This window comes from Ostrea edulis, chromosome 5 (assembly GCF_947568905.1).
Source record: "Ostrea edulis chromosome 5, xbOstEdul1.1, whole genome shotgun sequence".
In the NCBI taxonomy this organism is placed as follows: Eukaryota; Metazoa; Mollusca; class Bivalvia; order Ostreida; family Ostreidae; genus Ostrea; species Ostrea edulis.
The window spans coordinates 90,747,502-90,774,413 of NC_079168.1; the positions used below are offsets into that span (position 1 = coordinate 90,747,502).

The window sequence follows — 26,912 nt, forward strand, 5'->3', positions numbered from 1 at the left end:
GCAATTAAATATACATCCGTATTTTCAAGCTAGTAACAAAGTACTTAGCTACTGGGCTGTAGAGACCCTCGGGGACTAACAGTCCACCAGCAGAGGCCTCGACCCAGGGGTCATAATGTATCTCATCGCTTTGGTTTTGCTCGATTTATAACGACCTATGTGAACCAAACGAAGCATCTAGCCAATTCAGCCACCCGCTAATCTGATCAATTCAATTGTGGTACAACGTGGCAATCTTCTAAATAAAATCGGTTTTTGATTTATCCAAAATAGTGCTAATAAGTATGTAAGTAACTAAATTTTATTTTTTCAGTGTTCGTTATCTTCACCTTCCATATATGTTTTTCTATTAACGTTCATTGCCAGACCGAATTCTTACTTCAAAATAACCAAGTATTTCAACACAACCGAGTTCGAGTTATCAGAGATACATATGTATTGAAATTAAAAAAAAATCGGCAGGTGCGGACGTCCAACTTCGAAACATCCCAGTTATTAGACACAACGAGGTGCAACTGTAATTCAAATCACTACTAGATCATTGCTGATAGTGTTGCTTTGAACAATATACATTTCCAATTCTAATATGTTATCATATGTATTCAAACGAACAATGTGATTGTAAAATATTACAAATGAAAGGTGAAGATAACGAACAGTGATCAATCTCATAACTCCTATAAACAATACAAAATAGAGAGTTGGGCAAACATGGACCCCTGGATACACCAGAGGTGGGATCAGGTTCCTAGGAGGAGTAAGAATCCCCTGTTGACCGGTCACACCCGCCGTGAGCCTTATATCCTGATTAGGTAAACGGGGTTATCCGTAGTCAAAATCAGTGTACCAAGAACGGCCTAACAATCGGTATGAAACATGTCAGACCGAATTTGACCCAATGATAGGTTGTATTGACGAACTAGATCGTTATAACGACCATAGAATTTGCGAAATGCTGACTTCAATCGGGACTATTATTGAAACCCCTCTACCATCAACTTGTTTGTCAGTAGCTACCCTCGATTTAAAAACTAACTATACACAGAACAAGCTCTTGCGTATCGAATCAGTTGGGAGATATAAACACCATGTGCAGGTGATACTGGAATATTGCTACAAAAATATGGGGAGTTGACGATGGAGAAGCTGAAATCATCCCGTTTGTCATACAGTTGAGTTGTCAGTTTACCGTTAATGTCTACTTTCAATAAAATATCTAAGTATGAAGCAGAAGTGGGCGACTCTGTGATGTCTTTATTTCGAGCTCACAGGGATGTATCGAATCGACATATAAAAGAAAGTTCTCATTGTTAATAGACAAAACGTTGTTGACAAATCTAAATATCCGATTGAAGGCCACAGCAGGAGATTTCTTCTCACGTAGAAGTTTTTGAATAAATTCTGCTTCATATGAAAATAGAAACAGGTCAGCTAACAAAGGAGCACAATTCGTTCCCATGGGAATTCCAACAGATTGTTGGAAGACCTGATCACCAATGACCACGAAGATATTGTCAATGAGGAACTCTAGCATATGTTTTATTTCAACTTCAGAGTACTTGTACGTGGGATCAGAGATGTGTTTAACAAAGTAAGTTTTTGGATGACTGATCACAAGATACGAATATTTTCGGTTTCGATTTTTCTTGAAGAAACAACTCTCTATGATGTCAAAAAGTCTAGTCTTTAATTCATCGCGAGGAGTGGTCATGTATAGTATTGAAAATTCATAGGTTTTAATGTTATTAAATTGGGAAACGTTTTGCGATTTCAAGTTTACTAAAACTTCTTTAGAATTTTTTAGAATCCACATTTGATTAACACCACTTCTGACATATGTAGTTGCACAGTAAGTTTGAAGTTTCTCCTTCACAGCTGTTAATATTTTCGTGAGGAGAAAAGATAGGGGCTTGGTAGAGCACTTACTGGATCCAGCAATGTATCTTTGTTTGTAAGGGTTTTATGTAGTTTAGGAATCCAGTACAGGTATGGTAACTCATATTCATTCGACCCATTGGCTGGGATATTAAATGTGTCTAAAACTGAAGCATGGTTTTGAAGAATTTCCTGATTTGAAAAGGCAGTTGGAGTATAAGTACGATTACCAAAAGTGGAATAAATGCCAAGTTCGTTTAAAATACACTTATAATAATGAGCCTTACAAACAAAGACAATGTTGTTACTAGCTTTGTCAGCTGGAAGCAAAACATATTCCTCATGTAACTTATATAATCCTTTTATCACTTCTGGTTTAATAAACACAGAAGGATAGATGGTAACGTACTTTTGTTTTAATATGTCGAATGCGGGATTATATATTATATAATCTTACAAATTGTGTATCTGATAGAAAATATCGGTTAAATTGAAATTCCTTTCCATGCAGTTCTCCACGTAATACCCGTCTCTATGGTTTTTAAATGTCTCCATGTTTAAGTCCATACAATGCATAAGGAAATGTAGGTGTGGTATGTTTGGGTGTACATGTGTCCATCCTAAACATTTTGAATGCCATCGCAACTCCTCTATTGTCAGAATAAAGATTACAATGTGTGGTATGGGTTGTTTAATATCCCAAGGAAAATTTTCAACACAATTTATATATACAACATTAAGTTTTAAAATCGTTGCTAAAATGTTTATATTGTCCTCACCACTCAAATCACATCCTTGCTTAGATTTCTGTGAATTTTCCACATTTGGCCAAGACCAACATAATCCATGATGATTTTAAAAGTCTTCAAGGATTTTTATTTTATCTTTGAGAAATTTTATTTCTTCCAAAGTGATAAAATTCCTGTACTAGGAAAGTTATTATTTCTATTAATCGGAGTTTCTTTCTCCAGTAGACGGTTGACTTTCCCAGAGGAACATAATTTCCTGTAAGAATTTCTAAAACGTCTGTAGAAAGTTTAATACCGAAAACGTTCAACAATGAGAATTTCCCGGATAATGGGTAAAGAAGCGATCGGGATAGTTGAGTTACAATGTAGTAATTCTTAAAGTAATAAAACCAAGCGTACATACTAGTAATACGCCCTTCACAAACTTATGTAGGGTGTTTTTAAGCTATGAGTAGTAGAGCTTTACTTAAGGTAGTATTCGGCCATCAGTAAGCTGTGTCATACTTTGTTTTGCATCGTATGAATAAAGGTACTACAAACAGTGACAGAAGGTACGTGTAGATAGGCAAACCAAAAGTTCTGTGTATCAGATATTTTTCCAAAATTGTCTAAATTCAACACTTTAAAATTTTCAAACATCTACGAAAATTGTTGAGAATCAAAATCTTTGCAAAAATATGCATATCTTCAATACCCATACAAATTAACTATCGGTAAAATAAGAAGGTCATAATTTGTTAGACGGACAAACCATATATTCTCGATGTAATATTTCCTCCAAACCAAAAATTGAAGGAAATCAAACTCCATATTACATGCACATCTTCAATACAGATACAAACACTCTGTTTGATAATACCCTCCTTTGGTAACTGTGGGAAGTGTTAGATGGACAAATTATGTCCCCTAATACAACATTAATTTTCAAATTAAGTGGCAAATCTCCTGCAAGAGAGGTCTGCACCCAACCCCGGATCGTACTTTTAAAACCCGTTGGAAATATTGTTTTAAGCTCTGATATGATTAAAGTGCACAAATGTGTTATATCTTTAATTTTCATCCACTTTTGCATGCAAGAAACCAGAAATTCATAGGACTATCAAATTGTAAAGAACTGCAAAAAAAAAAAAAAAAGGGAAATGGTGTTTCATTTTTTAAATCTTTGAATAAATAAAATCTGCCTGTTGGTTTCCTCAGTCTGAGATGATTTTAGTCTTGAACCAGCGGTATGGAAATCTACAGAAACTCCGAAATGCTTGATCATGAGTCATTGCGTCACCTTTGATATTATTTCATTTTTGTGGTGAAGTTCGTAAGTTATAATTGAATATTACTTGATTCGTAAAACGTCTACTTTCCTTTTCCATAAACTACCCCGAAATAGCAAAAGAGAAAAGTACTGGACACACTTTGAGGGATATAAGCCAGTGCGATGCAATATTATCTAGTTCACATGCTCCGAGTGCAGGAGTTCATAGAGCAATATAATAAAAATTGTATATGAAAGACAACTAATAAACAGAGAAAGGAACACATTCCGATTTCTGCAAAACTCTTCATTTCTTGGGTGGCTAGAGAGAGGAAAAAAGACTGTATTGAAACGAAAAATCAAGTCCAATCTCTCGATCTCAGTATCTATAAGAAATATTCATCACCACCTATATCCATACTAATATATTTCGTGGGTCCTGTACCAATCATCAGTTGAAATAACAACGCAAGATAGATGTATGCAAACATATATATATATATTTATATATATATTCGGTGAACAGGGCCGTACATTAACCTTCAATTTGGAGGAGGCAGGAAATTAGGCGGGGGTCTGGGGGCCGCCCAGGCCCCCCAGACGCTGAGCACATTTTGTGCACACTGAACACGTTTCGTGCAAAATCCTTGATTCTAGGGCCTTCTAAGATGTTACTTGACTAACTCTTTCTAAAAGAAAGATTTGGAATGCTTTTTAAGGGAGGTATCATGTTCTTAGTTATTGGAAACAACATAAATTCTAATGAACTTTAAATTTTAATTTTTTTTGGCTCAAAAGTTGGAGGAGGCAGCTGCCTCCTCCGCCTCCATGTAATTTACGGCCCTGGTGAAAATAACAATATAGCAATGTGCCACAAACTTCCGGGTTATTAATTTATTGCGTGGGTCCTGTACCAATCATCAGTTGAGAAAACAACGCAAGATAGATGTATGTACACACACGCACGCACACAGACACACACACACACACACACACACACATATATATATATATATATATATATATATATATATATATATATATATATATTTGGTGATATATATATATATATATATATATATATATATATATATATATATATATATATTTGGTGAAAATAACAATATAGCAATATGTTACAAACTTCCGAGTGGCGTATTCTGGGAGACGAATATTGTGTATACGAGATTTTGTAACAATACCTGTCCTAGAAGAGGACAAATATAAGAATAAATCAATGTAAAATAGACACCTAATGTGTAAGTTATGGAAGGTGAACCAACCTGGGAACGAAGGGGCACTAACATGAGAACTAAGCGGCAGAAGCGAAGGTGCTTGTTAGGATAATTAAACAAGAACAAGGAAGGTACACAAGGTTTAATTAAATATTCACCTTCTGCAATACGTTAGGATTGCTCGAGAGCACCTTATGGGTCATAATCAAAATATCCTGACGAACGGCATGTACATGTATAGTCTGCTCCTTCACGGTGCCTCCATGCTTAGATTATAACGAAAGCCAAGCAGCAAGCGTCTAACAAACGAAGCTTAAGCGGTGCAAGCGAAACTTCAAGCCGAAGTATTGTAATATGGAGGGGAAAAGCGCACATGGCTGAACATAAGAATGCTGAAAATAACATTAGTAATGAACGATGGTAAATTATCTAATGAACAAGTGTAAGCACTATTGTGCAGCACAACACACGCTTTTAGAACGGCCTGCGCGAAACAGTAGGCATGACCTGCGCGGTTTGATTTTTTTCTGCATTATTTGGTTCTCCCGATAATATTCTAGATATTGGAAAAGGTTGAGAACGAAATGATAATTATCCATTTCAATTTAATTGCTCATGTACGACGCGGTAACTTCCATTGTTACGTATTAACTCAATGATTTATGAACACGTTGGGATAAAAACAATTAAATATTTTTTAGCTTCGGATAGAAAAGAAAGAGATGTAAAATTGTATGGAATATTGATTATTCAACTTTAATCGATTTATCGATTCACTGCTCTATTCAGTTCATTCAAACTGAAAATGGTTATGTCTGCTTCGCTGTTTTTGTGCATTCTGAGTGGCGTTAAAATATATGTGTAATTTGTATATTCTAGGCCTCTTCTCAATTTTGTATGCGTGTATGACAACAGAATGGACGATTTTAAAAACTTCTCGTTATGCAAGACTGAAACATATCCTCGGGCGGGAGGGAGGTGCATATAGACATATCGTATCAGCCATTCGACAAGAACCTCTCACCATGGATAAGAAAGAACAATGCAAAGCAAAAAGAAACAATCAAATTACAAGGTATGATTATAATCTACCGATTGTAAAGTCTCCCATACGAAGTACTGGTTGTTTAAAAGTGGGGCTTTTTTAAGTACTATTTTCCTCCCATGACAAAATCCATGCCAATTTTAACTTTATTTAAAAAAATTAGATCACAAAGGCTTTTATTTTGAAATTCTAGAAAACAAACTTGTTTTCCTTCAGTAAAACTGGTGTCACTTGACTTTGATCCTAGTTTGTAAGTCCTAACATCCTCTTACCATTTTTTATGATCCCATCTCTTTATCAGTTCTCGTTCCTAGTTTGTAGGTCACTACACCCTTTTATCGTTTCTGAAGATTCCATGTCTCTGTCAGTCCCAGTTCTAAAGTTATACCAGACTTATGTTTAGGGTCAGAGGTCAAAGTCATTGGAGCCACTTGACCTTGATGCCAATTTGTAGATCCCATCATCCTTTCATTATTTCTGAAGATCTCTTTATCAGACCTAGTTTACCAAGTTTATGATCTAAGGTCACAGGTCAAGGTCACTGGAGTCAATTGACCTTGATACTAATTTGTAGATCTCATCATTTCTGAAGACCCATATCTCTATTACACCTGATTCTTATGTAATAGCAGCTTTATGTTCTAAGGTCAGAGGTCACAGGAGTCACTTGACCTTGATACTAATTTGTAGATCTTACCATCTCCTTATCATTTCTGAAGGTCCCATGTCTCTATGAATTCCAGTTCTAACAAGAGTACCGCAAACGGTACAATATACACCCGTCGGACAGTAAGCCTTTGACTAAATATTAGGGCAATATCTGTATCCGTAATGAAAAAGCCTGGAAACCTGCCTGACCTATTTTTGGTTCAAAAGTAGGTCAAGGATGGACCAATCCAACTGAAATGCAAACTAAACTTGTACCCCTCTGAGAGGAAGCCTTTGATTGAATATCAGGGCAATATCTGTATCCGTAATGAAAAAAAGCCCGGAAACTGTTTGACCTAATTTTTTCTAAAAAGTAGTTCAAGGATGGACTAATCCCGCTGAAATGCAAAATGAACTTGTATTCCTCCAAGAGTAAGCCTCTGACTAAATTTCAGGGCAATATCTGTATTCATAATGAAAAAAGTCCGGAAAACTGTCTGACCTGTTTTTAGTCCAAATGTAGGTCAAGGTTGGACCAATTCAGCTAAAATGCAAACCGATCTTGTATTCCTCTGAGAGGAAGTCTTTGACTAGATATCAGGGCAATATCTGTATCCGTAATGGAAAAAAACCCAGAAAACTGTTTGACATATTTTCCCCAAAAGTAGGTCAAGTATGAACCAATCCAGCTGAAATGCAAACTGAACTTGTATTCCTCTCAGAGGAAGCCTAGGACTAAATATCAGTGCAATATCCGTATCGGTAATGAGAAAAGACCGGAAACTGTTTGACCTATTTATAGCTTTAAAGTAGGTCATGGATGGATCAATCCAGTTGAAAAGCAAACTAAACTTGTTTTTCTCCAAGAGGAAGCCTCCGACTAAATTTCAGGGCAATATCTGTATCAATAATGAAAAAAAGCCCGGGGAACTATTGACCTACTTTAGTCTTAATGTAGGTCACGGACGGACAAACCAATCCAGCTGAAATGCAAACTGAACTTGTATTTCTCTGAAAGGAAACTTATGTGCAAATTTCAAGGCAATATCTGTATCTGTAACGAAACAAAGTCCGGAAAACTGTTTGACTTACTTATAGCCCTAAAGTAGGTCAACGATGGACCAATCCAGCTGAAATGCAAACTCACTCTTACAATTCTTAAGGGAGATATTGTGACCAAATTTCAAAGTTGTACATACATCTGCTACGGAAAAAAGTCCGGAAAACATGACCCGGGACGGACGGACGGACAGCCAGCCGGACGGACGCACCGACAGCGCCATAACATAATACGCCCCGTCTAATGACGGGCGTATATAAATTATATGAGTTTGTATTTTCAAGGTCAGACATGAAGGTCACTGGAGTAACTTGACCTTGATGCCATTTGTTAGATCTCACCATCCTTTTTGAAAACACCATGTCTCTATTAGACCTAGTTCTTAAGTAATACCAGTTTATAGGTCAGAGGTCAAGGTCATAGGAGTCACTTGACCTTGATATTAGTTCATAGGTCCGGTCATTCTCTTGCCATTTCTGAAGATTCCATCTCGCTATTAGTCCCAGTTTTAAACTTATACCAGTTTTTTTTTATGTTCATTGTCAGAGGTCAAGGTCACTGGGGTCACTTGACCTTGATACTGATTTGTAGGACCTGTCATTCTCTATTCATTTCAGAAGATCACATGACTCTATTTATCATATTTGTCAAGTTATATCTGTTGATTAATAAATAATAGACACCACTTTTTTCAAACCTCAACTGTCCCTCTGATTTTCACAACTTCTGTACGAATGTTCATTTCAAATACCCGGATTAGCTGACCTCTATTGTGGTTTAAAAAAAAACACTTTTGACTTTGTGTAGAATATACAAGTTATACACACACAGGTCAGTCTTTTCATTATGCAGATAGTTCCGATAAACGATTTTGATGAAATTATATTTTCTTTATAAAAAAGAAACTTATTCAAACATACATGTATGTGCACTGTAACAAGACAAAGCATTAATATATGCAAAAAGGAAACTGTACTGAGGGCAGAAAATTATCATGTCTCTGCACTTGCTGGATACTACTGTACCAAGGGTGTTAACATTGCTTTGAGGGCTACGAATGTGTCGGGTTTTGTTCTATCTGGTGGTTTTAAAATAACAGTTTTGTTTCGATTATTTGTAGATTTTCACTGTTGAAAATCCGTCTTAGAGAAATTTTGAAATAATTTCTCGAATTCCCAACAATGTCCACCTGTCATAGATCCTATACTAAAATGACTTGCCCATTTTGCACAGTCTGTAAGTTTCTAAGGGCGTGGTGTGAACGGTTTGCAAGTTTCTATGGGCGTGGCTTGATCATATACGAAACGATTCTTGCACGAAACAGTTTGCACGGAACGATGAACGGTTTGCATGGAACTGTGAACGGTCTGCGCGGAACGGTGAACAGTTTGCACGGAACGAAACGCTTTAGAGGTGTAGTATTACACTTCAGGGTTTGTAAGATGAAAATAAATAATTTTGTGTCTAAGACCAGAAAGTACTTATAAATGTTGTCAGTGGAGTATGGTTCAAAGGTAAAGTAGGGAAGATCATCCTGGTCCAAAAAAAGGTAACTTGGATCAGAGTTGGAACAATAGTCTCAAATTTGGTTCCGCCGACATCTAAATAAATTCTCTGTTTTGGACCTGGACCATGCCCTTAAGGGGTATCTGTTCTTTAGACGTAGGTGTGTAGTTGGGTGTTCCTGTGATATCAACAGAATACTCTTGCGTGGAAGTGGTCTTTGAATTAAGCTCTGGATGGAAAGATAGTGCAGGAGAGTTTGAAACCGAAGATGAAGAAGTAGGTGATGACGATAAAGACGATGGAGATGACAAGCGTGGCGTAATAGCTCTGCATTCGGTAGTTGGTTTAGACATGGAAGTAGTTCTTGAAGTTTGATCGGAGAAGTAGTTATAGTAATTTTCTGAGTTTTCGTTGCTGGAGTTTTTAAAGGTTCTGGAGATACTGGTTCTATAACATGCTGATAGATTTGTAGGATGTTTGGGTTGTTAACTGAAAGAGACACCGGATAATGGGAGTGAGTCGGCTTTCGCTTCAGGTGGTATTAGGATATATTCTCTTGGCCTCAGGGGTAATGGTAATGGTTCTGGGCACCCAATTGATCAAAGATGAGAGGGTTTTCCTAAATTCAAGGTAATCGTTCTCACCATATCAGATAGTTTACCAGTTTCCCGGTTAATCAAACTGAATAAAGCTCCAGGAAATTTTGATCTGTGGTTGTCTGATCTGTAGAAGATCATTTTGCACCCACTTTATTTATGGTCATACCCACTGAGCTGCTCCACCATATGTCTCTCACACTGAAATATCTTCTTGAACTCAAAGTCTGTACATATGTCACTTTGGTATAGACAGTCTGTTTCGGGTAGGTAAATATGAATGTATGGCAGCAATGGTGCAATTTCTGGTGGCGAAACAGATTGACACGATGTCACCGCTTGTCCAAGTTACACATCGGACGATTCCGAATCCAGTTCCAATGAATCGCCAATGCCGAGTACAAGTACTAATACTTCGATGGTCCCAGATCAAAGAAAATCCGCATCTGATAGCTACGAACGTCTTTTCCCTTGGCTTTATTACAGTATGACAAAAAATGGCTATGTGTGCAAATATTGTGAACTTTTTAGTTCTGGAAATGGGACACAGAAAGACATGAAATTCATTACAAAAGGCGTAACACTTGGTACACATCCCATTAGGAAACGTAATAAGCACAACAAATGTGAGCGTCATGAAAATCAGAGCAGAAGTAGAATTGAATTTCAGAAAACAGACTGGTCGGCTTCAAGTTGATCAAATGTTAAAAAACGAGTGAATTTTTCAAACACCGAGATGTATTAAAAACTGTGGTGAAGAACAAAACTGTTTTTAAGAAACTTTTTTAAGATTTGCCATTAATTATTAGAAAAAATGGGTAGAGGTTGTCAGACTTGTGGCAAGTTTAGGGGTGGATGATTTACAAGAACATTTAGAGAATTGTCCATCATTCGCCACATACATCTCGACATTGATCAATATTTTGGAGGAACATAATGAAAGAAAATTTTAAGAAATGTTGACTTTTCCACCCTGCTGGCTGATGAGTCAACTGACGCTGCTAACCACGAACAGTTTTCTGTATATGCTAAGTATGTAGACAATGATCATGCGAAATTCATCACTGATCATTACCTTGGATTAATTCATGTGGACCGCACCGACGCTGAATCCCTGATGGCAGCAATGGAGCAATATCTGGTGGCGAAACAGATTGACATCACTCGCTGCAGATTTGTAGCTTTCGATGGCTGCAACACTATGAGAGAGAAGTATCAGGTACATTGGATTTTTAGGAAAAATTTTCATTTCTATTTGATAATCAAATATTTAAGCAAAATCAAAAATACATGTATTAATCATGAAATAAAACAGTAAACAAACTTGTTTTAAAAAAATTTAATTCGAATTAATCTATTATTAATTGCATAATTTCCTTTTTATAGGATTACAACGCAGATTTAGAAACAAATCGCCAATGTCTATATATGTTAACTGCCGAAACCATAAACTTGCTGTGTCTAAAACATTTAATGAAGGAATATGACCTTCTAGTACAGGTGAAAGTTTAAACACAAACATTTTTATCTTAAATGTTCATATTTTTCACGGAAACACTTTAACATTAAATACATGTATTATTGTTTATAAGCTAAAATAATAATTTTAAAATTTACTTTAAAATATAATTTTTTTATATGCAGTTGAAGTTCAATTGTTGTATTTCTTGCAATCGGTCGAATTCGTTGAAAGAAAAGGTTAATTTGCAGGTGGACTCTGTCCTCCTCTCCATATGGAAACTCTTTCATTACTCCCCTCAGACATTTACCGTATTCCAAAATGTGCAGGACAGTTATGGTCAAACACCTTTGAATGTAAGGTGAAGATAATGAACAACGATCAATCTCATTAATCCCATAAGCAATACAAAATAGATAGTAGGGCAAACACGGATCCCTGGACACACCAGAGGTGGGATCAGGTACCTAGGAGGAGTAAGCATCCCCTGTTAAGGACAGCCACAACCAGATGGCTTTCTCGTGGAAATCCTTGTATACGATTTTCTAGAAGGTATGTACAGAAACTTGGTGCTCTAGACGAAATATATGACTTGCAGAGGAGCCAGACGTTTTTGGTCTTAGAATGATCCTCACTCGGGGGGGGGGGGGTGGTGGGGGTGGGGGTGGCAATGGTTCTTTTGCTGTTTGATGTTTTTCGGCCCTTAAACTTCCTGATTCTGTATCTGCACACATCCGGTTTACATAACTAGACTCTAGGGTAAAGGCTACAATAAATGAGCTGACAGAGCTGATATCTCTGTTTCAAACCTATTTTTCTAGGTTACTGACTTTTTCAACGGAAATTTCTGACCGTGTCGAACTGCAAGAGTGAGAAATCAAACGGATGTTACTCCTGCAGAATTGTTAGGACTGTTGGAATTCCTTTCATTCACAGTCTGATAGGAGAAGTCACTGATGAAAGGTGAAGATAACGAACAGCGATCAATCTCATAACTCCTATAAGCAATACAAAATAGAGAGTTGGGCAAACACGGACCCCTGGACACACCAGAGGTGGGATCAGGTGCCTAGGAGTAGTAAGCATCCCCTGTCGACCGGTCACACCCGCCGTGAGTCCTATATTTTGATCAGGTAAACGGAGTTATCCGTAGTCAAAATCAGTGTGCCAAGGACGGCCTAATAATCGGTATGAAACACGTCAGACAGCAGTTGACCAAATGATTGGTTGTATTGGCAAAGTAGATCGTTATAACGACCATAGAATTTGCGAAACGCTGATTTTAAACGAGGCTGTTGGAACCCCTGCACCATCAACTTGTTTGTCAGAAGCCTGCTTCGATTGAAAAAATGACCATTAGCAGAACAAGTTCTTGCATATCGAATCAATTGAGAGATATAAACACCATATGCGGGTGATAATGGAATATTGCTACACAAATATGGGAAGTTGAAGATGGAGAAGCTGAAATAATCCCGTTTGTCATAAAGTTGAGTTGTCAGTTTGCCGTTAATGTCTACTTTCAATAAAATATCTAAGTATGAAGCAGAAGTGGACGACTCTATAGTGTCTTTTATTTCGACCTCACAGGTCAAATCGAATCGATTGATTGATTGTTTTTGCTGTTTTCCGCCACACTCAACAATTTTTCAGCTATCTGGTGGCGCCCAGCAAGAGAATTTTCTTCTCACGTAGAAGTTTTTGAATAAATTCTGCTTCATATGAATATAGAAACAGGTCAGCTAACAAAGGAGCAAAATTCGTGGTCATGGGAATATTTTGAATAAATTAGTAAATTTCAGTATAATGACATAAAACGTAAATATATATATATATATATCTTCATGCACATTTCTATTATTCTTTAGGGAACTCAACATGTTATTTTGAATCTGAAAATAAATTCATTTTCAATATTATTATAGGCAGGACTGCAAAGAGCCACCGCATCTTATAAGAAAATCTATGACAGATCGAAACCGCCAAACTTATTTTCCAAACATTTTCTAACTCTTGGAACTTCTTTGGATTGTTCCTGTCTCTACCGCCTCTGTAAAGAGATTTTCCTTAATGACTGTAATTTACACTCTATTAAGAAATAGACGTACACATGTGTCTTTGGACAATAGTATTAGCATTTGCTCTGAAGGTCCCAAAGAATTGTCTGATACAGACCTTTAAGAACTTGTTAATGACTTTAGGGATAGAAAGAATAGACTTGTACTATGAAGTCTGACCATGTCAACACTGTGTTGTGTTTCTGTGAAAATTAAAGGTCATGTTGGAATTTAATCTGAAATATATATATATATATGAAAACAAGTATATATATCATTTTTGTCATTTTTCCCAATTTAAGGAAATTGTCGATTAAATTTTCCCAATTTTGAAAAAATTGCGTTTCCCAAAATAGGCTGATAAATCCCTGCATTGATTTCTCAACTGTATATGAATATTATATGGTGCAACATGACTGTATGAGTTAATATCATATATTTTAGATACTAATATTAAAGGGACAGGAAGGAGGCATTCACCTCAATGGAAATATTTATTCAAATAAAGTGGAGACATTTTCTCCAAGATAAGGTTTTAATTTATCGTGGTGAACAACTCTGGGTTTGGACTTTTGGGTCCGTAATAGGATGTCACTTTATAACATTGAACATTTCCCTCTAACACGGGTTGGGGTATACAAATTTCTTTTCATTATTATATATAGTTATACCTTTAATACTTTTATCTTCTCTTATTTGTATAGCTAAAATTTTTGTACAAAGAAGAAAAATATAAGGTGATACAGGATCAACTTGTCTACATTCTCTTTGAATGTTGAAAGATGCTGAGAGATTGCCACCTTGGTTAATAGTAGAGATGATGCTGTGATAGAATAATTTCACCCATTAATGAATAGCAGGTCCAAACTTAAAATAAGTTAAGGTTTTTTGTATAAAATTCCATGATAGGGTATCGAAGGCTTTCTCAAAGTCAATAAGTAGTAAAAGACCTGAGATTTCTTCTCCTTCAGTATACTGCATAATATCAATAATTAGTCGAGTATTTTCTCCTATATACCTATTACAAATGCAGCTAGTTTATTCAGGTTTGATAAGTTTATCCAAGTTAATCTTTACTCTATTTGCAAAGGTACCAGAAGCTATTTTATATACTGTGTTTAGAAGTGTAATTGGACGTCAGTTTTTACGATAGTGTCTTGGTTTGTCTCCTTTAAGTAAAAGTGTAATAATTCCGTATCTCTGTGTTATTGACAGAGTGCCATTTTCATATGCATAGTTGATAGACCTTACAACAAATGTACCAAGGTATTTACAAAAAACCTTTTAAAAACTCAGCTGAGAACCCATCACAGCCTGGTGATTTATTTGCTTTTATTTTACTTAGTGTTGTATAAGCCTCCTTCAATGTAATTGTACCCCATAACTTCATACTTTAATTCAGAATTTAAGTCAACTATGTTTATTTCCTGATTAGGTATTGAATATAAAAAGTCATAAAATTGCTTAGTTTCATCCAATATTTCAAACTGGTCTAGAATTATCTCCCCACCATCTTTTATAAGTTTTTAATTTACTAGTAAAATTCTTGATTCTAAACTACAAAAATAATGTGATGGTTTTTCTCCTTCTTCCATTTTACTCTGCTTCTTACATATATTCCTTGAAGTCTATGGTTTCTGAGGTTTTTTTCCAGTTTTTGTTGTTTTTCATTTAGTTCCTCTATATTGTATTCAGAACTATTTTCTTCTAAACCCTTAATTTCTTCTATCGTTTTTCTTTCTTCATTCACTTGCTTATTTTTTATATATGCAGAGTAAGAAATGTTTTTTCCTTTTATTTCCATAAGTAAAGTTTCTAGGCATAACTGATTAATTATGAAACATACATCTTCATCTGACACTGCATCAAGATTATTAAAATCATAAACAGGAACTGTATATTGTTGTTTTTTTTCAATTAGAAATAACCTCTCTGATACAATCTAGGTATTCCTTATCACCAAGTAAAGAATTGTTGAATTTCCATAAGCCTCTTCCCTTTTTTAAAATCATTGAAAGTTAAATTCAATGTTATCATAGAATGATCAGACCTGAAACTTGGTTCAACTGTACATGCATTAAGACAAGGTAGCAATGACTCGGACACGATAAAAAAAAAAGTCTAACCTAAATGAGTTTTTCTTTCTCCATGTGTACCTGCGAAGCGATTCATGTCTAAAGGGATCCATAGTTATATCCTTCCATAATTTCTAGTACTTTTTCTCTAGCCTTTGGGTTATTAATAGATTTGTAATTATAGCAATCTAGTTGTGGATTTAATACTAAATTGAAATCTCCACACCATATGATATTACTACAGTTCATTTCTTCAATGGACTGTTGAATATTTACATAAAAATTTGGTGAATCAGTATTTGGACCAGATACTGTACATAAAACAACCACATGACCCTCTAGACATACTTTCAGGATGTGATAATTCCCATCTTTATCACCCTTTTCCAAACATACTTTAAAATCAAAATTGTTATTAAAAAGTATTGCTACCCCTCTTGAATTCGAAGTAAAGGAACTAAAGTAGCATTGGTATCCCCACATATTTCTCACACCATTCTCTATTTCATTGGGAAAATAGGTGTCTTGAAGACAATATATATTATAGTTTAGACTTCTTAAATAGTTAAAAACATCTCTTCGCTTTGCGATATCACCCAGACCTTGACAATTTACAAATAATATTTTAATTCCCATCAATTATTGAAAACGAAAGGTGTAGAGACCTCCTGGAAGCTGAACTGAAATAAACAATTTCCTGCACGCATGTATACAGACTGAAAAAGAGGGAGACGATAGTAAAGAAGGCTAAGAAAGAAAGAAAAGAAAGCATATGAAAAAAATAAAGCATTAAAAAATATGTAATGACAACAAGCTCTTGTTATTCTTTTTTTAAATACAGGCAAGTGTCCTACTTGGTTATTTGTTTTGTCCAGTGTAAACCGGAAGATCATGGAAGAGGCATAAGTTCCAGAACAGCCTCATAGATATGATCAGAAATAGTATTCCCGAAAAGGAAGCTCATCGTTTCACGTTTGCTATTTTTTTTTCTCGATTTCGTCAAAGATGTCGAACACCACTCGCTTTTCTCCAATTTGTCCATACACACAGCCGTTGAAATACCAAGCAGATTTGACATCTTCGTTTTCCAACAAAGTATTGATCAGCTGCCCATTAAGTTGAGTCACATCGTCACAGAGACGAATTCCATTCTGGGTGGGGGGTTTTTCACTGTTGATCGATGTTTCATGATTCTCGATTTTAAAGAATTCTTATTATGTTTCATTAGAATTGGTCGTTGATAACCTTTTCTGCCAGGATTTCTGTGAATTGCTATAATATCGTCGTCTGGTATTTCCACACCTAAATTTTCTTGAATGATGTGTTGTACCAATTCTTTGACGTTTTCCCCGGGTAATTCTTTCACTCCGTGAATTTTCACATAATTTTTCCGAGAATATTGTTCATTCCAGTTGGCCTTACTCATCGTTGATTTAGCTAACTTCTTTACATAGTTCAACATTTTCCACAGACAGCACGCGTATTTGGTCATTTAAACCCTCAATCTCGGACCTTTGTGAATCTATAATGTCCATAAGAACTTTGTACTTTTCCTCAATAAGTATTTCCATCTCTTTCTTATGGTCAGATATAACTTCTCTGATAATTGATCCAACAATGTTTTTTATTATCATCAATCTTTACTGTTTTACCAACATTTTCTTTGAGGGATTTTAGATCCGCCTGTATATTCTGTGAGACATCGTTATTGCCGGATTGTTTTTCTTGTTCATTTATACTTGTATTCACCGATTTCGTTCTGCTGGTATTTGCAGACTTATTTGATCTGGTATTTTGAGAAGCCATAGTTCATATGTACGGTGGCTACAGAAAAAAACTGATAATCATCCAACGAATGCGATAGGAATTTTTTTCTGAATACTACTCACTCACTGTCCACCAGCTTTACGAACTACCCATTTAAACATTGCATATACATACCAACACGTGTCCAAATAAATGTCTAAAACTGGCAACAATATATACTTATAGTCTATGACACATCATTTGTCGCCCAACATTAATCAAAGACATGTAGACACTTGCCTGAACTACAAAGCACCTAAACGTGTACCGCACTCTGGGCCATTACCGGAAGTTCCAAATGTCATTTATTTAGTAAATGACGAAAAGTATCCACAGTACAGGGATAATTAAAACCAAGTATAAAATAAGATATACTGCAAATGACTAGATGACCCCCTGTTACATACATGTACGAGCATCTATTTTTCATACAAAATAGATGCATTTATTTTACGAGAAATACTCGCATTAAATTCGGGTGCGGGATATTGGGGCCCCAATAAATAAGTACAAATGTGCATCACATCGGGATCGGCCTCCTTTCTTATGCTGATTTCAACCAGAGTAGCCTGGTACCCGAGGCCTTCCGATGTTCAAAGAACGAAGGCCAGGCATCGGATGTCGAATGGATTCTTCCACTGATCAAAATCCAATATGGCAGACTCAATGGTAAGTAATGGGAATGTACGTAAATGAGCGCATCATGGCTTAATTAGCTGTGTCACTTTCGATTTTATGTCATTAGTTGCCAGAGACAGACCTTAGGAAATGTATAATACTTGGTTTTCCATGTGACACGCTTGTTTGATATAGTCTTATCTCATTGTTTTCAAGTAAGTATGTGATTCATCAACTCCCATATTTTTCACGTGTGTTAAATTAAATCTAACCGTGTCACTTCGTTTTTTCTACTATTGATGGGTTGCATTGGGTTGCTGGCGAAGATATATACTGAGTTTTATAGATGAAACGCACCAGTTTTCTTATTTTGAACCGACAATTTCAGATCGAATTTCCTCGACTCATTTTGACTGGTTATCCTTGTTGAGCAGTATAAATATTATTACAACTGCTAGCTGTTTATGAGCCACCCTTGCATTTTGTAAATAATTGATATTAAGCAAGATAACATTTTATTCTAGAAAGATACAAGTTAAACCTGCATGCACTAATTATGTAAACACAATGTGGAAATAAGTTTTGACCTCAAGATTGATTTCCTGTATAGTTGTATATTGTTTAACGTCCCTCTCGAGAATATTTCACTCATATGGACCCAAGAACTTCCATCCAACGATTTTCAGACCCTTTTATGTTGTGATCTTATGCTAGTTCAGTTCTTAATATATTTTAAGGTATATATGTCAGTTACAGTCATTGTTTGATTCTCTATTGTTTAAAATTCATTCATATTCAAGGGTCACCATCAATTGCCTGTATTTAGACCTATACTTGATACTTTCTTTTGAGCAGTGAGGATCAGACTGTTCTTAATTAATTGTGCCACAAGATTTCAGTTAACAATCTTATTCAATGATCACTCTATGTTAACTCTTTTCTCATAATATGCAATCAGGTGCAGAGGACCTATTCTGACCCAGATAATCACTGGGTTACAAAGACATTTCTCTCAGCTAGATTTAAAGGTATTTCATACAGAAATGCTAGATTTATCTAAATTTCAGAATATTAGACTTTCTTCATGAACAAGGAATATATTCAATTCAAAAGCTTTATTGACGACTAGCAAACATGAGGCATACATTATATATACTAAGCTGTATATATATTATATACATACATATATATATATATCACACCAACCAATATCAAATGTACAAGAATAATACAATATTTACTCCAAGGCTACTAGTTCTTACTATATGCCAACATGGTGTACTGGTGCACACTTTCGTATCTGTACGATGGAGGAACAGGTTCGATTCCTGTTGTTGGCTTTCCTTTGAAAGAACTAGTAGAGATCTTCCATTGTTTAAGAATACTTCAATATATCATAGCATTTAATGTCAAAGACACACACTTGCACAGAAAACATGTTTACTAGTCTAATGAAATAGCTAAATTTCATTTAAAATAATTATTTGCATAGAAAAGGTTTCTAATAAAAGAAGGTTGTGATCAAGCATTTCTTGTGCAACACATTCCCATCTGAAAGTTAGCAAAATTTCTCATAAGTTTCATCCCCAAGTAACTGAAACATGTATGTGTTATATATTTCAAAGATTTTTTAATTTCCATATGAAACAATGCCAAATCTCCTTTTTCATGTCTTTTATGTCATATATTTCTCTGGTCATACAGTGGAATGAATTCCTACTCCTCCTACTGTTAGCTAACTTCTTGATCTGAGAACTGACACTCTCAAACTTCCTCCGTAAGTCTTTCTCAAAAATCTCACCTCTGATCTAAGAATTAAAAACAATGTCACAAAAATCAGTATAATCAGTAAAGATTTGCATTGATATGGATCAGGAATAGTAGTAAATACACAATGCACATACATCATAAATATTGATTAGGTCGTTACATATATTTTATCATAGATAAATAATGAAACAAGTCTGTAATTTTTGCAGAAGATGAACAACCAACTGTCAATTTTAAATGTCAATATATTTCCCTTTTCATCTAAAGTTTTATATTCATGCAGGTTTTACTTACACAAACAAGAGGGAGGGAATGCTGATGTCTGCTTGTATGCATGCCATATTCTTCACTTCCACTCAAAAAATTCTCATTTTCAAGGAAGTCTTCTGAAGACCTGGCTTGTCCTTTTTAAAGGGTCTGCATGATGCACATGAAATAAAACAAGGCAGGTCAGTTCATTCCATACAAAAAAAATCATGCATTTTTCACTATTGTGTTTTATCAATACAGAAATTGTCAGTATCTAATATAATCAATTTGGGATTGAATTTCTTCCACTAACAAATAGAACATATTTTAGAATATGATAAACTTCTCACACCTTTAGATGCCAGAAATAATTGTTTTTGTTATTGCTGTAAGAGGTGGGAAACTTGAAACAACAGACTGTAATAAATTGATTTAGTTGTTAACCTGTTCTGGACGTCTGTAATTCTTCATTCAAGTTGGATGTTAATTCCTTCCGATATGAATAGGTTTGGAGGAGGATGGGTCCTTGAATACCCCTTTAGAATTTCTTTCTCTGTTTTTTTCCATCTGGAGTCTGTAGACTACATGGTAAAATAAAGAGATCAATCTGGTTATCTTTCTTTTCCTTTTTCCACAAAACTATATTAAGAGTCATTAATTTGGTACACAAGTAATTTGCAATATAGTGAGAGAAACATAAATGTAAAACTTTGTTTTGGGGGATGAATGTCTTGGGTTTCTCCAGATTGTGATCTTCTAAAAAAAAAATTCTTTGAAGCTTTAGCAGGTGTGATTTTATTATCAAATCCAAGCAGTACGAGTTTGTGCAAAAGCATAACAATGAAATGTTACTATAGTGCCATAGTGTGTACTTCACATTATGTAAAATTTGTTTTTGTTGTGATACCGAATTCCTGGTTACTACAGCCTAAGATTTTTATAATGAAGTGTATGAACTCAGTTCTCTCATAAAGAAGACAAAGAATTTGAGTTACAAACAAATGCAAAATATAATGCTAACACAAAAATAGAATACCTTAATGTATAACCTTTGGCAATATATAAAAATTGTGGACCGACCCACAAATATAATTTTGGACAAACAGGACAGTGAATCAGTGAGGAATAGTAACTGTTGACAATGAATTGTTAGTGACCCCTTCTGAAATCTGAAGAATATTCAAAGTGAACCAACGTAACAACAGAAACTTTAAATCAAGCCTATTGGATCAAGCATAAAGTTGGCAGATCAACATAAGAATTAAATAATTACACTGTCAGACACCATGTTACTGAATTATAAAATGCATAAATAGCCTTATCTACTACACAAGTAGTATATACATCTTAGTATACCTGTTGGCATGGTTTTGCATATTCATGAAGCATTATATATGAGGGTGTTTTTTCATCTACTATCATGTGTTTCTTCTTTCCATATGTATGAAAATTCATCTGAAATTAAAACGATTAATATACATATATAATATTGAGAATCTGTAAAATTGTATACTATAAGTCCAATAAAAGCTTAAAACACCCCTATCATCGCACAAGAAAGTCATCATATAAACTTCAGCTATAGCCTATAGTCTTATCAAAGTAAAGCACGTCATTAGATCTATATGTAATAAAAAATTATCCAAAAATGAGTCCAGGAAATTCGATCTGAAATTGTCGTTTCAAAATAAGAAAACTGCATGGTGCGTGTCATCTATAAAACTCAGTATATGTCTTCGCCAGCAACCCAATGCAACCCATTAATAGTAGAAAAAACGAAGTGACATGGTTAGATTTAATTTAACACACATGTAAAATTATTTTTTAAAATATGCGAGTTGATGATTCACCTACTTACTTGAAAACAAAGGGATAAGACTATATCAAACAAGCGTGTCACATGGAAAACCAAGTATTATACATTTCCTAAGGTCTGTCTCTGGCGACTAATGACATAAAATCGAAAGTGACACAGCTAATTAAGCCATGATACGCTCATTTACGTACATTCCCATTACTTACCATTGAGTCCGCCATATTGGATTTTGATCAGTGGAAGAATCCATTCGACATCCGATGCCTGGCCTTCGCTATTTGAACATCGGAAGGCCTCGGGTACCAGGCTACAACCAGAGCAGTCGAAGAAATAATTTGAGAAGTATTTTTTGTGATAGCCATTGTATTATAGCATCTGTTGAAAAAATTTAGTGCGATCGATATTATATAACTAATTATCTAATATTATATAACTAATTATCTATTAATCGCATTACGATTTTTACAATATTATGCAATCAATATGTACGGATGGTTGTAGATTGTCTAATCACATGTCATATGTCGGTATGATTGTACCGCATGCACAGTAACGTGCTTTCATGAAATCAATATGTGACTTTTTATTGTTCAGGTATATTCATCTGTTCAAAAAATACCTAGTTTGGCTGGAACTGGTAATTCATAGATCCGCAGCCATGCATTATTAAGACCATCATCTTTCTACCTTCTAAATTGTTATAATTTCGCCTGCTTATTTCTTTTGAAATATTTGGAGGTGAGTGATTTTTATTAAAATAATTTCATGTGTCGCCTGCTTTGATATAGTAGATAACTCGCATGGATCATGTTATCCCACATCCGCCTGTTGAGTCATTCTTTGATAATAAAAACAGACTCTCACAGGCAAGACATGCAGAATCCCGGCTTTTCACCATAACAGGCGCCTAGATCGCCTTTTATATTGGGGACAGAAAAGGAAGTTTAATAATCTTTATTACTAAACTTTCAACCCCCCCCCCCCCTCCAAAGTTTCCATTGCTATAAGGGGGGCTAGTCCTCCACTACATGGATTCAAGTCTTAAATTCCAAGAGTTACATATTTCTTAGTTGTTCACCACTCTATATAAATATTTTTTTTAAATGGGGGGGGGGTGTATCCAATACAACATTTTTCATTAATTGTCAATACCCCCCTTCCCAATCTATTTTACGTGCCTGATGTATTGTATCTATTAAAAAGAATTGAAATATGGCAGATTAACTGAATGCTGTTTTTATTTCGAGTGATTGAGATCCCTCCATCTCTAAACACAGCTGGGTTTAAGCATAGAGGATAAGATGAGCGTTGCATCAGACCTGTGGCTGGACCAATTACAGGGACAGAATCAAAATATGACATGCCTGATTGTGACATTTGGTCATCACTCTTGGGACAAGCAACAGCTTTCCATACCAAGGGTGCAGTCTGGTGTTTCTGGATGGTCAACAGGTACAAGTTGCATATACAATTGCATATACATATAAAGGAGTTTCCATCCTGATGATACTAGTGTATTCTTAACTTTATCATTGTCTAGCAAATTCCAATGTGTCTCGAATTCAAGTACATTGTACATTGCTCTTGTCGTTGAGATTCTTTGCAGATATTGATATAGTTGAAGTGAGAAAGGAGAGTTGAAAATTGTTTTATTTACTGTACATAGCTTTCCTTGAAATCTTATCCTAAGTTAGTTTTGTGGTTGTTTATATACATGCATGATGTTCGAGTGGGTGCTGCCAGGGTAACATGGTGCTATGGGTTGGAAGATGCATCATGAGCAGTTCAGTTTTGGATGTTTATATTGTCACATTGTCAATGAATCCACAATCTGTTATTGTTTATGTACTCTTCAACAACCCACTGACACAATGTTGGTCATGGGTTTTAATTACAGTTACCATATCATGCATGTGATCTATCTGATTTGGCATTATATAGACACAAGTGCAGTAGGGAGCTTCCACATATTTTGGTCTCCAAAATTATTTTTTTTTAATTGACAATGTATTTGGGACCCACCATAACTGTCTTGCTATTTTGAACACCCAAACATCGATTCAGCTCATTTCCTTCAAGATTGGTAAAGGGCGTTCTCTTGAATTTATGTGTACTGGTCCCAGTCTAGTTTATATACCGTTATCTACATTTTACAAGTTGGAATGGTTGATATATTACCAAATTAGGACAGGGGACTCTAAGGCAAGCTGGCTGTCGAAGCGCTTTTCAATTGATTTGGGTTAATTTAGGAGTCTGGTTATTAATTTTTTCAAAATATGTTTTTGCTATGTTGATAAATGCATCCCAATGTGTTGTATAAGTAGTCCTAAATCTGGCAACTTTTTTACATCAATATTGAACTAAGTATAAGGATAGCTTGGACACTTTTGATCATTACCTGGATGATCTAATTTTTGTCGATAGGTGGAATTCAGGTAGTGCCACTCTGATGAGTTGGATTGAATTGCAAGTTTGAGTGAATTAAGCGTAAGATCGCGGGTTTTGAATTGATGCAGTGAGATTACCATTTGCGTCCATATAACCCAAGTAATTATAGTTGATATAGTTTAATTTCATTGGGTAGGACAAAAGTCCTACACTGTATTTAAGAAGTCCCTAGTTGGGACCAATCCCCCTTGCAAATCATTCAGATCAAGCAGATTGATTGATTGTGTCTTGCTTGGCGTCCCTCTCGAGAGTTTTTCAATCGGGGGGGGGGGGGGGGGGGGGGGGGTCTTTGAATTTGGGCCTGTGTTCGGCTCTTGCGGCCATTTTGTCACAGGCACTTGTTTCTGTAAATGATTTATGACCTCTGTATACTAATAACAACACAAGGTACCCAGCTTCAAATGACACAGAATGGCACCCCCTGAGAATCTCGGCCTTTTGAGCCTCCAGGGAATATGCGATGCTAATGTATTTACTACCGTTGTATTGTACAATCATTCAACTCAAAAACCATGTATGAAATGACTGCATTCATTGCCTCTTATCACCGAAAACTGCAACAAAAAATGGATTTTCCGTTTTATACCACGAAGTGCTATGTACTGATACCGCACAGAATACGTGGGCGATTTTGACTGGCTAGCACGCTCTTCTAAAATTACGTTTGGAATTCTTTAGAGTTATTTATAGAAAGATAGAGCATCAGAAATGAATTAAAAATAACAGGCAGAAGGATGATTTTAATGGTGACCATTAACCACAATTGATCTTATTTTATATAATTTAGTTACTAACATTAGGGGGGAAATGCTACAAAAAAATAAAGGGGACTCCATCCCCCCATATATTTTTTTTCCACAGACACCTGATAACTATAATCCCCCCCCCCTTCTGATTTTTTTTGCGGTGACAATTCCTCCAAAATGTGTGGATTCCTTGTCTCTCTCAACCCAATTTCGATTGATGTAGTTGTTTCACGCTTTTCACAAGCGTTAGAGATTGGCCTTCTACTGGACTGGTATAATATAGAATATACTTATTATAAACAATATAAGGTATTTAAGGCTTACAAAAAAGCATGTTTACGATTACATAAATCGAAATTAGGATGGAATAGACGGGGAATCCACACATTTCGGAGAAATAATCGCCGCCCCAAAAATCAGAAAAGGGGGGTGGGTGTCCATACTTCAGATGCCTGTGAATTTTTCCATATCGGCACAGATCCGTAATATTAGGGATGCGGGGGAGGGGGTTCGCCGGAGAAGTTGGAAGTTGCACATGGCTTGTTTAAATTTCCTGACAGACAATGACAAAAATATGATAGTCATGATAAAGACCTTCAGAACATTAATTAGTGTGTGCAGGGGGGGGGGGGTTATAGTGTTCGTCATTGCTGTCTCAATTTCCCCCCTCAGGCTGGGAGGGGGGGGGGTCATTCTTTGCTCCAGGGCTTCAATTCATAACTTTCAAGCTTACATGCATTAATATCTTCTCATTCACTACTACATAGTACTATCAAAAATAGTGGAGGGGCCATTCTCGCAATATATCTTCATTTGCATGCATGAAAATAACAGTTAATGTTAAGGGTTGGCTAGTCGCCTCCGAAAAACATTGATATGTGCCTGCAGCGTTCTTGGTACTTATGGTGGGTTTCATAAAACTTCAATGTAACAACAGGTACTTGCCACATCAATACATACCATAAAGTCAATAACACATCACTAAAAAACTTTCCTTGTTCTATTTTGCATACTTCCCAATAATCTTTTATCTGTATTTTCTCTGACTTTCCATAGATCTGCATGAAACATGCAATTGTCAGAAATATTTCTCATACTAGTCAACGAAGTTGTATTTACAGTAAGTCATAATTTCATTATTATCTTCATCAGAAATGATTCCGACACGAAAATATTTTTAAATCTCCACTCGGGAAGTCTTAGCTTCTATCTTCTGATGACATGTAAAATCCCGAAACGTACGAACAGCTTTGGTTTTTTTGAGTAACTAAAAATAGCGTACAGCGTCTTCAATTCAAAATTTTTATTTTGTTAACAAAGCAAATGTTCAAGATTTTTTGGTAACAAACATCGTATCAATTTATTGTGATAATAAAACAATGAGACTTTATTTTTCAACACAACGAATATACAATTTTCATTCTGTGCGGTATCAGTACATAGCACTTCGTGGTATAAAACGGAAAATCCATGTTTTGTTGCAGTTTTCGGCGATAAGAGGCAACGAATGCAGTCATGTCATACATGGTTTTTAAGTTGAATGATTGTACAATACAACGGTAGTAAATACATTTACATAGCATATTCCCTGGAAGCTCAAAAGGCCGAGATTCTCAGGGGGTGCCATTCTGTGTCATTTGAAGCTAGGTACCTTGTGTTGTTATTAGTATACAGAGGTCATAAGTCATTTACAGAAACAAGTGCCTGTGCATTTTGTGTTGAAATTTCTATTGGATATTGTCATCTCCGGTGTTCGACACCAAATACAGAGTACGGCTCTCAATTTGCAGGAGTCAGTCAACTTCATTCACAGACTATGAAATAAAAATATCTCAGTTGCTAGAAATTGAATAAAACAGGTCTCAATTCAATTTAAAAATATAGTACATGGTTTGGTTATCTCGC

General features: G+C 35.6%; 1 long non-coding RNA gene across 1 annotated transcript; it reads right to left on the reverse strand.

The window, feature by feature from the left end:
- Positions 1-19,417: 19,417 nt before the first annotated feature.
- LOC130046678 (uncharacterized) lies at positions 19,418-21,440 on the reverse strand. The gene is made up of 4 exons (XR_008795682.1): positions 21,354-21,440; positions 20,442-20,578; positions 20,043-20,165; positions 19,418-19,786 (listed from the first exon to the last, which is right to left on the reverse strand). It is a non-coding gene; the product is annotated as an uncharacterized LOC130046678 (long non-coding RNA).
- Positions 21,441-26,912: the final 5,472 nt, after the last annotated feature.